The sequence below is a fragment of the Meriones unguiculatus genome, chromosome 7 (assembly GCF_030254825.1).
Source record: "Meriones unguiculatus strain TT.TT164.6M chromosome 7, Bangor_MerUng_6.1, whole genome shotgun sequence".
Taxonomy (NCBI): Eukaryota; Metazoa; Chordata; class Mammalia; order Rodentia; family Muridae; genus Meriones; species Meriones unguiculatus.
Window position 1 is genome coordinate 66,775,795 of NC_083355.1, and position 13,977 is coordinate 66,789,771.

The window sequence follows — 13,977 nt, forward strand, 5'->3', positions numbered from 1 at the left end:
CATCAGGAAGGAAAAAGAAGGGAGGGTGGGACTGTGAGGAGATGATGGAGGAGGCTACAGCTGACACAAAGTGAATAAATTATAATAAATAATAATAAAAAGAAAATAAATAATTTACATTAAACTTTTAGTCTCTTTGAAATACCCAAAATATCTTTAAAATTTCAAAATATAAAATATAAAAAAACCTTTCTTAAATATCCAGGGGCTTTATAAAATATCTCTAATATCTCAACTGTGGGTTCCTGTAAAATCAAAAGCTAAGTTAAATACTTTCTTATTTAAAGAAAAAGGACATTTGCTCAACCATGTTTGTAGCAGCTTTATTTGTAATAGCCAGAAGCTGGAAACAACCCAGATGCCCCTCAACTGAAGAATGGATGCAGAAATTGTGGTACATCTACACGATAGAATATTACTCAGCAATGAAAAATAAGAAAATCATGAAATTTGCAGGTAAATGGTGGGATCTGGAAAGGATCATCCTGAGTCAGTTGTCCCAGAAGCAAAAAGACACACATGGTATATACTCACTCATATAGACATACAACATAGGACAAACCCACTAAAACCTGTGCATCTAAAGAAACTAAGCAAGAGAGAGGACCCTAACTAAAATGTCCAATCCCCATCAAGAAAGGCAAAGAGGATGGACATCAGAAGAAGAAAACAGGAAACAACCTAGGAACCTACCACAGAGGGCCTCTGAAACCCTCTGCCCTACAGACTATCAAAGCAGATGCTGAGCCTGATGGGCAACTGTTGGGCAGAGTGAATGGAATTTTATGTAAGAACTGGGAAATAGTAAGAGCTGGAGAGGACAGGGTCTCCACAAGGAGAGCAACAGAATAAGAAAATTTGAACACAGGGAACTTCCCAGAGACTCATACTCCAACCAAGGACTATTCTTGGAGATAACCCAGAACCCCTGCACAGATGTAGCCCAGGGCAGTTCAGAGTCCAATTGGGTTACATAGTAATGTGAAGAGGGACTTCCTCTGACATAATCTGATTGGCCTGCTCTTTGATCACCTCCCCCTGGGGGGGAGCAGCCTTACCAGGCCATAGTAGAGGACAATGCAGCCACTTTTGATGAGAACTGATGGACTAAGATCAGAAAGGAGAGGAGAACCTCCCCTATCAGTGGACTTGGGGAGTGGCATGTATGCAGAGGGAGGAGGGAGGGTGGGATTGGGAGGGGAGGAGGGAGGGGCTTATGGCAGGATGCAGAATGAATAAAGTGTAATTGATGAAAAATTAAAAAGAAAAAGGGGGAAAATAATAAAAAAAGAAGTAAGAATAAAGGCATAGTTATATTCAAATCAAAGCAAAATCAAAGTCAGATAGACTAAAGCTCAGGGTCATATATTTTGGACTCATGTGCTTCTGGGCTACAAAGGGCCTAGGAATTGCACGCTCTATGTCTCTGCTATCCACAGCACACGAAACTTGTCTTATAGGCATAGGATGCCTCCACTCCACATCTGCCTCTCTCCTTAGTGTTGTCCCATGATGCTGATATCTTCAGTATGATGAGGTCCCCACTGGAATTGGGCTGCATCTTACCAATAGCTTCTCCTTTGCTCTCTTCAGGGATTCCAGGCCTACTATATCATTCCAAACTTTTCATTATCTCCAGGACTCTTTCCAATAAACTAATGTCCCCTCACCAATCATCTCTCCCAGCCTCTCAGAGTGCCAAGCCTCTGCTATGCTCCATTACCCCTTTCATACTTTCCAAACTAACACCACCTGGGAAGTGCTTATTGATTTCCAAATTTGGCTACCACTATTAGTGACAATTTTGGCTTCTTCTGGACCACCAAGTCTATGTGCTGACACTGAGGAAATATGTCCTAAAAGATTTTGCCTTAATGATGTTTAATCACAGCAGAGTCTTTAGCCCTAGATGACCAGTATCGACTGCCCTCCCCAAAGCAAAGTTTGTTTGTTTGTTTATTTATTTATTTTTGCCTTGGTGGCTCTAGTCAAATGCTAATCACACCTGATTCTTTAGTTCCAGGTGATCAGATTCTTTTTGTTTTTATTTTGGAGATTATATTTGCAGGATCTCCCCTTCAATTTTCTCACTCCAAATCTTCTCACATGCCCCTCCCGGCTTTCCTTCAACTTTATGTTATTACATGCATATGTGTGCATACATACATACATATATACATATGTAAATATTCTATTCTTATTGCATGCATGTATATATATACATACCCTAAGTATAACCTGCTCAGTCTGTATAATGCTAATTGCATGTTTTTTATTATTACTATTATTATTATTACAATTTACTCACTTTGTAAAGCTATGTTAGATAGTATTAACGTATAGCTATAGCTCCCTCCCTCATTTCCTCCCACTCCACCCTCCCTCCCTCTTCCCCTACCCTATGTCCCTTGCCTATTTCACTGATAGGTGAGGTCCTCCTCCCTACTATATGATCCTAGCCTATCAGGACTGTCTGGATCCTCTTTCTCTGGAACCCAGTAAGGCTACTTCCCTAGGGGGAGGTCATCAAAGAGCAGGCAACTGAGTTCCTGTCAGTGCCTGTCCCTGTTCCCCTTACTAGGGAACCTACATGGAGACTGAGCTGCCCATGTGCTACATGTGAATAGGGGGTCTAGGTCCTCTCTATGCATGGTCCTTGCTTAATTCATTTGTCTCTGCAAGATCCCCTGGGTCCAATTTTTTTTTTTTTTTTTTTTTGGTTTCCATTGGTCTCCTTATGGAACTTCTGTTCCCTCCCCCAAGTTCTTTCTATTTTCTGCTTCTTTCATAAGATTCTCTACACTCTATCCAAAATTTGGCTGTGAGTCTCAGCATCTGCTTTGATACTAGGCTGGGTAGAGTTTTTCAGAGGCCCTCTGTGGAAGGCTTATGTCCTATGTATGTATGCTTTTAAGACTGTCCATTTGGCACTGGACAGCCAATCAGTGTGTTGTTCCCTGTGGAGGATACCTCTACTGATTCCAGTTTTACTCCGTTGCCTCTAATTCTTTGTGGTCTTTTCCGTCTTTGGACTGTCCATCCATGTTCAGTTCATGTTTAGACAGTTATACAGGTGAGACTTTATGGGTGTAGCTTTGGATATTACTAAGAAACACAATAACACAGCAAACTTCATGATCTTCTGGATCTTACAATCTTTCTGCTCCCTGTATTGCAATGTTTCCTGACCCAGGTGCTATAGTGATTTGTGTGTTTATTGGGACTGAGATTTAGAAATGGATTGTGATTGATAATAGGCTTTTTATTTTATAATTTTTGTAGTCTCTGCCTGTCATAAGGAAAAGTTTGCTTGATGAGGTGTAGAGATTTCATTTACCTTTGTGTATAAGAATAAATCTTAAAAATAGTTCAGTATGATGCTGAAAGTAGTTTAGTAAAGTAGTGTTTGTAGATTCTCCACTAATAACCATACCATTACTCACACTAAATAGTTAGATTTTGAGGGTCAGGTATGTTTTCTCTCTTATTGATCAGATCTCTCTCAATTCAAATAATTACAAACATTTCCTAGATAGAGTCATTCTTTCCTTCTGAAGTTTCACAAGGTAGGTTGCCACCATCTGCACTGCTCATCATCACCATTATTTTCCAAGTTCCTATATTAATCTGTAAAAACTCAATGGCAGGCGTTTCTAGTTCAAAATTCTAAACTCTTACAGTCTTCCCCTAAACAACATAGCAATATCTTACTCCATATACTCATTTCTATCTCAGGGGTTCTATTGCTGTGATAATATAAAGGGGTATATTTTATAACTCTCAGATCAATCACACTCTAGCTACTGAGAAAAGTCACACTCTAAACTTACGGTGGGAGGCAGGAACTGAAGCCGTAAACATGGAAGAACATTATTTACTGGATTGCTATTTAAGGCTTGCTCAGACTGCTTTTTTTACAGCACAGAGCCATCTTCCCAGGGGCAGCAGTACCCACAGTGACCTGGATCCTTTCATGTCAATCATTAATCAAGGAAATATTTCCTTACTTCCCCACAGGCAATCTAGTGAAGGCATTTTTTTATTTCAACCAGTGTTCCTCTTAACAGATAACTCTAGCTTGGGTCAAGTCGACAAAAAGTAACCAGAAGAGGTACATTTCACAAGAAGTCACTGGAGAAATTAAAAAAATATATATCTTGTGCTTAGGAACTTTATTTTTTAATACTATCTAACGTATGATTTAAGATTTAATAATTAAGAAAATGAACTTTCTGTAGATTATATAACTGATAGAATTCATAGCATGAAGTTTAAATTTTTTAGGAAATTTCTTCATCCTTTTGTCTTCACTTAACCATGACTGTTGTCTTCACTATTATGCTTAAATACTTCTTATTTTAGGGAGCTAGGGATCAAGACCTCAAAAAAATCACAGAATCTCCCATTTGGGATCAAAGACATAGGTCAGTTAATCTACTACTTTCTTGTTTTATATTTCTGAACCTTAAGACCCTTGTGAATGTTAGAAAATTCTTTACCATTTAGAAATGGTTCTTTAAGGCCTGCTGTCTAAAAAGGCCCTTTATCCTGAATTAAGATTTTCAGAAATGCTATTCTCTCTTTCTCTTTCTCCTTCTTTAAAAACAAACAAACAAAAAAAGATATAGTGTCATATACTTAAATGCTGCTTTCATCATAGAAATACAGTGCATTAGGTAAGTATGTAAGTTAATGCTTAAGTACAGGTTAGGGTTTGGGTAAGTTTAATTTTTAACTTTTCTCATCTCTCAGTGATGATGAAGGCTCAATATTGATATATAAGAAGGAAAGGGAGTTTATCCTATATTCTACGGTTATTATCCACTTGTGAGTGAGTATATATCGTTTGTGTCTTTCAGATTCCAGGATACCTCACTCAAGATGATCTTTTCTAGTTCCCACCATTTGCCTGCAAAGTTCATGATTTCCTTGTTTTTAATTGCTGGGTAGTATTCCATCGTTTAAATATACCGCAATTTCTGCATCTATTACTACACTGAGGGGCATCTAGGTTGTTTTCAGCTTCTGGCTATTAGGAATAGAGCAGCTCAGAATATGGTTGAGCAAATGTCCTTACTGAATGGTGGGGCATCTTTTGGGTATATGCCTAGGAATGCCATATCTGGATCTTGAGGTAGCACTATTCCTAATTTTCTGAGGAAGTGCCAGATTGGTTTCAAAACTTGTACAAGCATTCTCACCAGCAATTGAGGAGGGCTCCCCTTTCTCCACATCCACTCAAGCATGCATCATCCCTTGAATTTCTGATCTTAGCCATTCTGATGGGTGTAAGGTGAAATCTCGGGGTCATTTTGATTTGCATTTCCCAAATGACTAAGGATGTTGAACATTTCTATAAGTGTTTCTCTGCCATTCGGTATTCCTCTGTTGAAAATTCTGTTTATCTCTATACCCCAATTTTAATCAGATCATTTGGTATGTTGGTGTTTAACTTTTTTTTTTGAAGCATACTTCTGCAGTTTTAATTATGTCCGAATTTGTCCATATGGATCTTTATGTGAACAATATCTTGACTTTTATGTACTTGAGCTACATGCCTCTGGCTACATGGAAATAATCCTGTGTGCTCAGGTGAGGCACATTCTTGTTTGTAGTGTTGCATACTTATTTCTGTGTGTGACATGAATATTTCTTTTTTTTTTTCAATGCAGTTTATTCAAAAACCTTGAACAATCATCTGACCCTGGGGAAAGCCAGCCCACAGCTTAAATAGCCTCTGGGTAGCCAACCCCAGCGTGCCACGTGGGCAATGCAGATAGGTCCACATACATGGAAGAAAGCCAGATCCTCAGCCTTAGCCAAATGTGGAATTGTTCGTGACAGAGAGCACTCACCATCGGGAAGGTGGAAGGCGGACACCAGCTCCATCTTTAAGGCATAGCATTCCGCAGCTCTCTACAGTTCCCCCTTTTTGTTTTAGACACATCAGGCAAGAGTAGAGGTCTGACCTCTGATATTAGAAATAAATTGGGACTTTGTACCGATGTTCATTTAGGTGTCATCCACCCAAAGAGCATCAGACCTGTCTGATACCTTTTTCTCAGAGGCGGGACCTGGGGCATCAACCCGCATTCAATCAGACTTGCTCTTCTCTGGGTCCAAAGTGGCTGACCCTGAGTGCAGTGCTTAGCCTCGCATCCTGAGCATAACATTTTAGCTTTTTATGGTATCCAACCATGCTTGGGGAGACTGTCCTGCTTCAATGGCTGTAAAGGCCTGAATGGTCATGGCTGCATTACGCAGTTGTGAGACTCTAATATTGCATATATACCACAGGCAAACCAAGGAGACCAATACCAGAAGGCCTGCTAAGGCTCCCATGCCTGCCCATTCCTTCAGATGATTCATGGCTGCAGCAATCCATGATGATAATCCTGTGGCTAGTCCTGCGTCCACTCTGGTAGAATTTACTGTGACAATGGCCACTCTCAGCTGCTCCATCATAGTATCAAATTCTCCAGTCCAATTACCTAAAATATAGCTAGACAATTGTTTAGACAGATTTGCAGCACAGGAAAAATTCTCATGTTATATGCTAGTGACTCAAAGTCCAGCATATTTTCATTGACAGCCAAGTTGAGTGATTTGCCATAGGGTATCAATTTGCTCCTGCACGAGGTCAATCCTCTGATTGAACACCATCAAGCTGCCTTTTAGTTGAGCATTAATTCCTTTTTGTACAACTAAGGCATGAGTTACATTGGCTAAATGATTATTCAGGGTCTGAGCAGTTTGGCCAGTATGACTCATGGCTAATGCACCGGTGGTAGCTCCAACAGCCGCCAATGAGATGGTAGTAACGATGGTGGCTGTAGTTCCAAGATCCCTTTTCTGTCTGAAGAGAATCATAGTGTGAGGGGCATCAATGGGCACAGGCACGCAGTGAGGCATGCGAGTAACCAGGGCATACCTAAATTTACTAGCATTCCAGCATTGGGCAAAAAAGCAAGTATCATTACCACAATTACTTGGCTCTATCTGGCTAATAATGAATAAAAATGGGGGATATAAACAAACAGGTGTGGGCTTATAGGAAACATTATGGGAAGCCTTAACCCCCTCTTTGGAACATCCTGCATCAGTTCTAGAACTAGCAGTGGTGGTGTCCAAGGTCTGAGTAGGTTCAGGAGACATGCTCCAGGCCAATTGACTAACTCCATGTTTTCCTCCACTTTTGAAAGTCATTTAAGGTTCTTAAATTATTTTTTCCCTTTTTTAAAAATTTTTCATCAATTACACTTTATTCATTCTGCATCCCCCCATAAGCCCCTCCCTCCTCCCCTCCCAATCCCACCATCCCTCCTCCCTCTGCTTGCATGCCACTACCCAAGTCCACTGATAGGGGAGGTTCTCCTCTCCTTTCTGATCTTAGTCTATCAGTTCACATCAAAAGTGGCTGCATTGTCCTCTACTATGGCCTGGTAAGGCTGCTCTCCCCCAGGGGGAGGTGATCAAAGAGCAGGCCAATCAGATTATGTCAGAGGCAGTCCCTCTTCACATTACTATGTAACCCAATTGGACTCTGAACTGCCCTGGGCTACATCTGTGCAGGGGTTCTGGGTTATCTCCAAGAATAGTCCTTGGTTGGAGTATGAGTCTCTGGGAAGTTCCCTGTGTTCAAATTTTCTTATTCTGTTGCTCTTCTTGTGGAGACCCTGTCCTCTCCAGCTCTTACTATTTCCCAGTTCTTACATAAAATTCCATTCACTCTGCCCAACAGCTGCCCATCAGGCTCAGCATCTGCTTTGATAATCTGAAGGGCAGAGGCTTTCAAAGGCCCTCTGTGGTAGGCTCCTAGGTTGTTTCCTGTTTTCTTCTTCTTCTGATGTCCATCCTCTTTGCCTTTCCGGATGGGGATTGGACATTTTAGTTAGGGTCCTCTCTCTTGCTTAGTTTCTTTAGATGCACAGGTTTTAGTGGGTTTGTCCTATATTGTATGTTTATATGAGTGAGTATATACCATGTGGGTCTTTTGCTTCTGGGACAACTCACTCAGGATGATCCTTTCCAGATTCCACCATTTACCTGCAAATTTCATGATTTCCTTATTTTTCATTGCTGAGTAATATTCCATTGTGTAGATGTACCACAATTTCTGCATCCCATTCTTCAGTTGAGGGGCATCTGGGTTGTTTACAGCTTCTGGCTATTACAAATAAAGCTGCTACAAACATGGTTGAATAAATGTCCTTTTCGTGTACTTGAGCCTCTTTTGGATATATGTCCAGTAGTGGTATGGCTGGATCTTGAGGAAGCGCTATTCCTAGTTGTCTGAGAAAGTGCCAGATTGATTTCCAGAGTGGTTGTACAAGTTTACATTCCCACCAGCAGTGCAGAAGGGTTCCCCTTTCTCCACAACCTCTCCAGCATGTGTTGTCACTTGAGTTTTTGATCTTGGCCATTCTGATGGGTGTAAGGTGAAATCTCAGGGTTGTTTTCATTTGCATTTCCCTAATGGCTAGTGAGGTTGAGCATTTCTTTAAGTGCTTCTCTGCCATTTGGTATTCCTCTACAGAGAATTCTCTGTTTAGCTCTGTTCCCCATTTTTTAAGTGGATTACTTGGTTTGCTGCTTTTCAGTTTCTTTAGTTCTTTGTATATACTGGATATTAGTCCTTTGTCAGATAAAGGGTTGGTGAAGATTCTTTCCCAATCTGTAGGCGGTCACTTTGTTTTGATGACGGTGTCCTTTGCTTTACAGAAGCTTTTCAGTTTCATGAGGTCTTATTTATTGATTGTTGCTCTTAGAGCCTGTGCTGTTGGTGTTATATTCAGGAAGTTTTCCCCTGTACCAATGAGTTCTAGGGTATTTCCCACTTTTTTTTCAAGCCGATTTAATGTGTCTGGTTTTATGTTGAGGTCTTTGATCTACTTGGACTTCAGTTTTGTGCAGAGTGACAAGTATGGATCTATTTTCATTTTTCTACTTGTAGACATCCAGTTAGACCAGCACCATTTGTTGAAGATGCTATCTTTTTTCCATTGTATGGTTTTGGCACCTTTGTCAAAGATCAGGTGTCCATAAGTGTGTGGGTTTATTTCTGGGTCCTCTGTTTGATTCCATTGATCCACCATTCTGTTTCTATGCCAGTACCATACAGTTTTTAAAACTGTTGCTCTATAGTACAACTTAAGATCAGGGATGGTGATACCTCCGGTAGATCTTTTATTGTAGAGGATTGTTTTAGCAATTCTGGGTTTCTTGTTATTCCATATGAAGTTGAGCATTTTTCTTTCCAGGTCTGTAAAGAATTGTGTTGGTAATTTGATGGGCATTGCATTGAATCTGTAGATTGCTTTTGGTAAGATGGCCATTTTTACTATGTTAATCTTGCCAAGCCATGAGCATGGGAGAACTTTCCATCTTCTCATATCTTCTTCTAATTCTTTCTTCAGAGATTTGAAATTTTTTTCATACAAGTCTTTGACTTCCTTGGTTAGGGTTACTCCGAGGTACCTTTTGTCATTTGTGGCTATTGTGAAGGGTGTTGTTTCCCTAATTTCTTTCTCAGCCTTTTTGTCTTTTGTATACAGGAGGGCTACTGATTTTTTTTGAGTTAATTTTGTATCCGGCCACTTTGCTGAAGGTGTTTATCAGCTGTAGGAGTTCCCTGGTAGAGTTTTTCGGGTCACTCACGTATAGTATCATATCATCTGCAAATAGTGATAATTTGACTTCTTCCTTTCCAATTTGTATCCCCTTGATCTCCTTCAACTGTCTTATTGTTCTAGCAAGGACTTCCAGAACTATGTTGAAGAGATATGGAGAGAGTGGGCAGCCTTGTCTTGTCCCTGATTTCAGTGGGATTGCTTTAAGTTTCTCTCTGTTCAGTTTGATGTTGGCTATAGGCTTGCTGTATATCGCCTTTACTATGTTTAGATATGTGCCTTGTATCCCTGATCTCTCCAATACTTTGAACATGTATGGATGTTGGATTTTTTCAAATGCTTTTTCAGCATCTAGGGAGATTATAATGTGTTTTTTTTTCTTTCAGTTTGTTAATATGGTGGATCACATTGATGGATTTCCGTATGTTGAACCACCCCTGCATACCTGAGATGAAGCCTACTTGGTCGTAGTGGATAATATCTTTGATGTGTTCTTGGATTCGGTTTGCAAGTATTTTATTAAGTATTTTTGCATCAATGTTCATAAGGGAGATTGGCCGGAAATTCTCTTTCTTTGTTGTGTCTTCGTGAGGTTTAGGTACCAAGGTGACTGTGGCTTCATAGAATGAATTTGGTAATATTCCTTCTGTTTCTATTTTGTGGAATAGTTTGAAGAGAATTGGAGTTAGCTCTTCTTTGAAGGTCTGGTAGAATTCTGCGCTGAAGCCATCTGGTCCTGGGCTTTTTTTGGATGGGAGACTTTTGATGACCGCTTCTATTTCTTTGGGGGATATAGGACTATTTAGTTGATTTACCTGGTCCTGATTCAGGTTTGGTAAGTCAAATCGATCAAGAAAATTGTCCATTTCATTTAGATTTTCAAATTTTGTGGCATATAGACTTTTGAAGTAAGTCCTAATGATTGTTTGGATTTCCTCAGTGTCTGTAGTTATATCCCCCTTTTCATTTCTGATTTTGTTGATTTGGGTGGAGTCTCTCTGCCTTTTAGTTAGCCTGGCTAAGGGTTTGTCAATCTTGTTGATTTTCTCAAAGAACCAGCTCTTGGTTTCATTGATTGTTTGAATTGTTTTATTTGTTTCCAATTGATTGATTTCAGCCCTGAGTTTGATTATTTCCAGCCTTCTGCTCCTTCTTGGTGTGTCTGCTTCTTCTTTTTCTAGGGTTTTTAAGTGAGCCTTTAGGGTGCTTGAATGAGCTGTCTCAAATTTCTTCTTGAAGGCACTTAGTGCTATGAACATTCCTCTTAGCATTGCTTTCATTGTGTCCCACAGGTTCGGGTATGTTGTGTCTTCATTTTCATTGATTTCTAGAAAGACTTTAATTTCTTTATTTCTTCCCTGACCCAGCTGTCATTTAGTAACAAGTTGTTCAGTTTCCATGTGTGTGTAGGCTTTTTGTTATTTCTGTTATTGTTGAGGTCCAGCTTTATTCCATGGTGATCAGACAAGATACATGGGATTATTTCAATCTTCTTGTATCTGTTGAGGCTTGCTTTGTGACCCACTATATGGTCTATTTTGGAGAAGGTTCCATGAAGTGCTGAGAAGAAGGTAAATTCTTTTGTGTTTGGGTGTAAAGTTCTGTAAATGTCTGTTAGGTCCATTTGATTCATGACCTCTGTCAGAGACAATGTTTCTTTGTTCAATTTCTGTTTTGTTGACCTGTCCTTCATTGAGAATGGGGTGTTGAAGTCTCCCACTATTAATGTGTGTGGATCTATATGTGCTTTAAATTTTATCAATGTTTCTTTCACAAATGTGGGTGCCCTTGTATTTGGGGCATAGATGTTCAGGATTGTGATGTCTTCCTGGTGGAATTTTCCCTTGATGAGTATGAAGTGTCCTTCCCCATCTCTTTTTATTAATTTTGGATGAAAGTCTATTTTATCAGATATTAGAATGGCTACTCCTGCTTTCTTCTTGCGTCCATTTGCTTGGAAAGTCGTCTTCCAACCCTTTACCCTCAGGTAATGTCTATCTTTGTGTCTTAGGTGTGTTTCTTGTATACAACAGATTGCTGGGTTTTGTTTATGTATCCATTCTGTTAATCTGCATCTTTTTATTAGAGAGTTGAGTCCATTGATGTTGAGAGAGATTAATGACCAGTGGCTGTTAGATCTCTTGATTTTGATGTTCGCTGTGGTCATCAGGTTGTGTGCTTGGTTGCTTTTTGTTTTACTGAAGTGAGGTTATTTATTTTCTGTATTTTCTTGAATGTAGCTAGCTTTCTTGGGTTGTATTTTCCCTTCCAGTGTCTTCTGTAATGCTGGATTTATTTGTAGGTATTGTTGAAATTTGTTTTTGTCATTGAATATCTTGTTTTCTCCATCTATGAGGACTGAGAGTTTTGTGGGGTATAGTAGCCTGGGCTGACATCTGTGTTCTCTTAGGGTCTGCATGATATCCATCCAGGCCCTTCTGGCTTTCATAGTCTCTGTTGAAAAGTCAAGTGTGATTCTAATGGGTTTGCCATTATATGTTACTTGGCCTTTTTCCCTTGCAGCTTTTAGTATTTTTTCTTTGTTCTGTATACTTACTGTTTTGATTATTATGTGGCAGGAGGATTTTCTTTTCTGGTCAAATTTGTTGGGTGTTCTGTAGGCCTCATGTATTCTAATTGGCCTCTCCTTTAACTTGGGGAAATTTTCTTCAATGATTTTGTTGAAAATATTTTCTGGGCCTTGGAGAAGGGAGTCTTCTTTTTCCTCTATACCTATTATTCTTAGGTTTTGTCTTTTCATATTGTCTTGAATTTCTTGGACGTCTGTGTCAGGAATTTTTCGGATTTAACATTCTCTTTGACAGATACGTCTATTTCTTCCATTGTATCTTCTACACCTGAGATTCTTTCTTCCATCTCTTGTAGTCTGTTGGTTATGCTTACCTCTGTAGTTCCTGTTTTCTTCCCTAGATTCTTCCTTTCCATTATTTCTTCCATTTGTGTTTTCTTTAATTTTTCCAATTCTATCTTTAGGTCTTGAGTTGTTTTGTTTACTTCCTTCACCTGTCTGATTGTACTTTCCTGTTTTTCTTTTAGTTCCTTCAACTCTGTTTCTTTCATTTCATTCAGTGTTTTAAGCATTTCCTTTCTAAAGGCCATAAACTGTTTGACTGCAGCTTCCTCTATTTCTTTACGGATGGCAATATTCTGTTTGAGTTTATCTTCCTCTATGTCTTTATGAATCTTATTTGTTTCTTCTGTTATCATCTTCATGAGCATAGTTGTTAGGTCATCTTCTTGGATTTCAGTTATGGTGGGGTGTCCAGGGCTACTTGCCCCTGGGTAACTGGGTTCTGGAGATGCCATATTGCTCTGTCTTTTGTTGCTTGAGCTTTTAAGCTGGCCTCTACCCATTGTGCTATCTTAGGTGTTTGGGGTTATTTTCTGGTGGTTCTTGGGGATCCTGTGGTGGAGAGAATCCCCTTTGCAGAAAGCTGTTTTTTCCTGAAGGATGTCTTCTCAGCTTTTTGGGTATAGTCCCTGGATGGCTGGTCTTTTTTCAGGAGCTGCTCACTCAGGAATATAGACCTGAGTGGTAACTGTGGTCTTTGTTAGTCGAGAGGGTTCTCCTCTCACCCAGGGAAGTCCTGAGGGCAGCTGCCCTGTTTCTGGGTTTCTTGTTGTAAATTTAATGATCAGCTGCTGTGACCCAGTTGGACATCAGGCGCGCCTCATCTGTTTGTGCCTGTGTCTGGAGCACAGCTGAGTGCTGGCGCCTCGGCCCCACTAGTCTGCTAGACTTTTTCTAGGGAAGGATTGGGTGATTTAGGTCAGTACAGTTTCTTTCGTTCCCTGTGGATTCTCTGGAGACACGGACTCCCAGTGTCTTTTTTTGCCCTGGTGCACACTGCTCAGTGTCTGCCAGATGGCTGGCCGCAGAAACTGCCTGTGCCTGGAGCACAGCTGTGTGATGGCGGCTCAGTCTTTGCCAGCTGTCTGGTGTGCAGAAACTGCCTGTGTCTGCCTTTGCGGCCTTTGGGAGCCTGGGTGCCTCCCTAAGCTGGGTAATTTTCCGGGGACCTTTTCAGGTTGGGGGTCTCGGCTGAGTGCTCTGAGATCAGACCAGCCGTTTCCCTCCCTGTGTGTTTGCACTGGACAGTGAAACTCATTCGCTGCTGCACTGGTGCCCACAGTTCTATCTCAGGCGGCAAGTCAGGCGCGCAGGCAGGCAGGGCTCTGTGCTGGAACCTGGGTCCCCAGCTCTGGCTCCGGGCTGGCTCCTGGGGTGCCCGTGGACCCCGAGTATTTTCCAGGGGATGTCTGGGTGACCTAAGGCCAGTCCCAGTCGTTTCCTGTACTCTGGGGTTATCTCTCGACTGAAAATTCC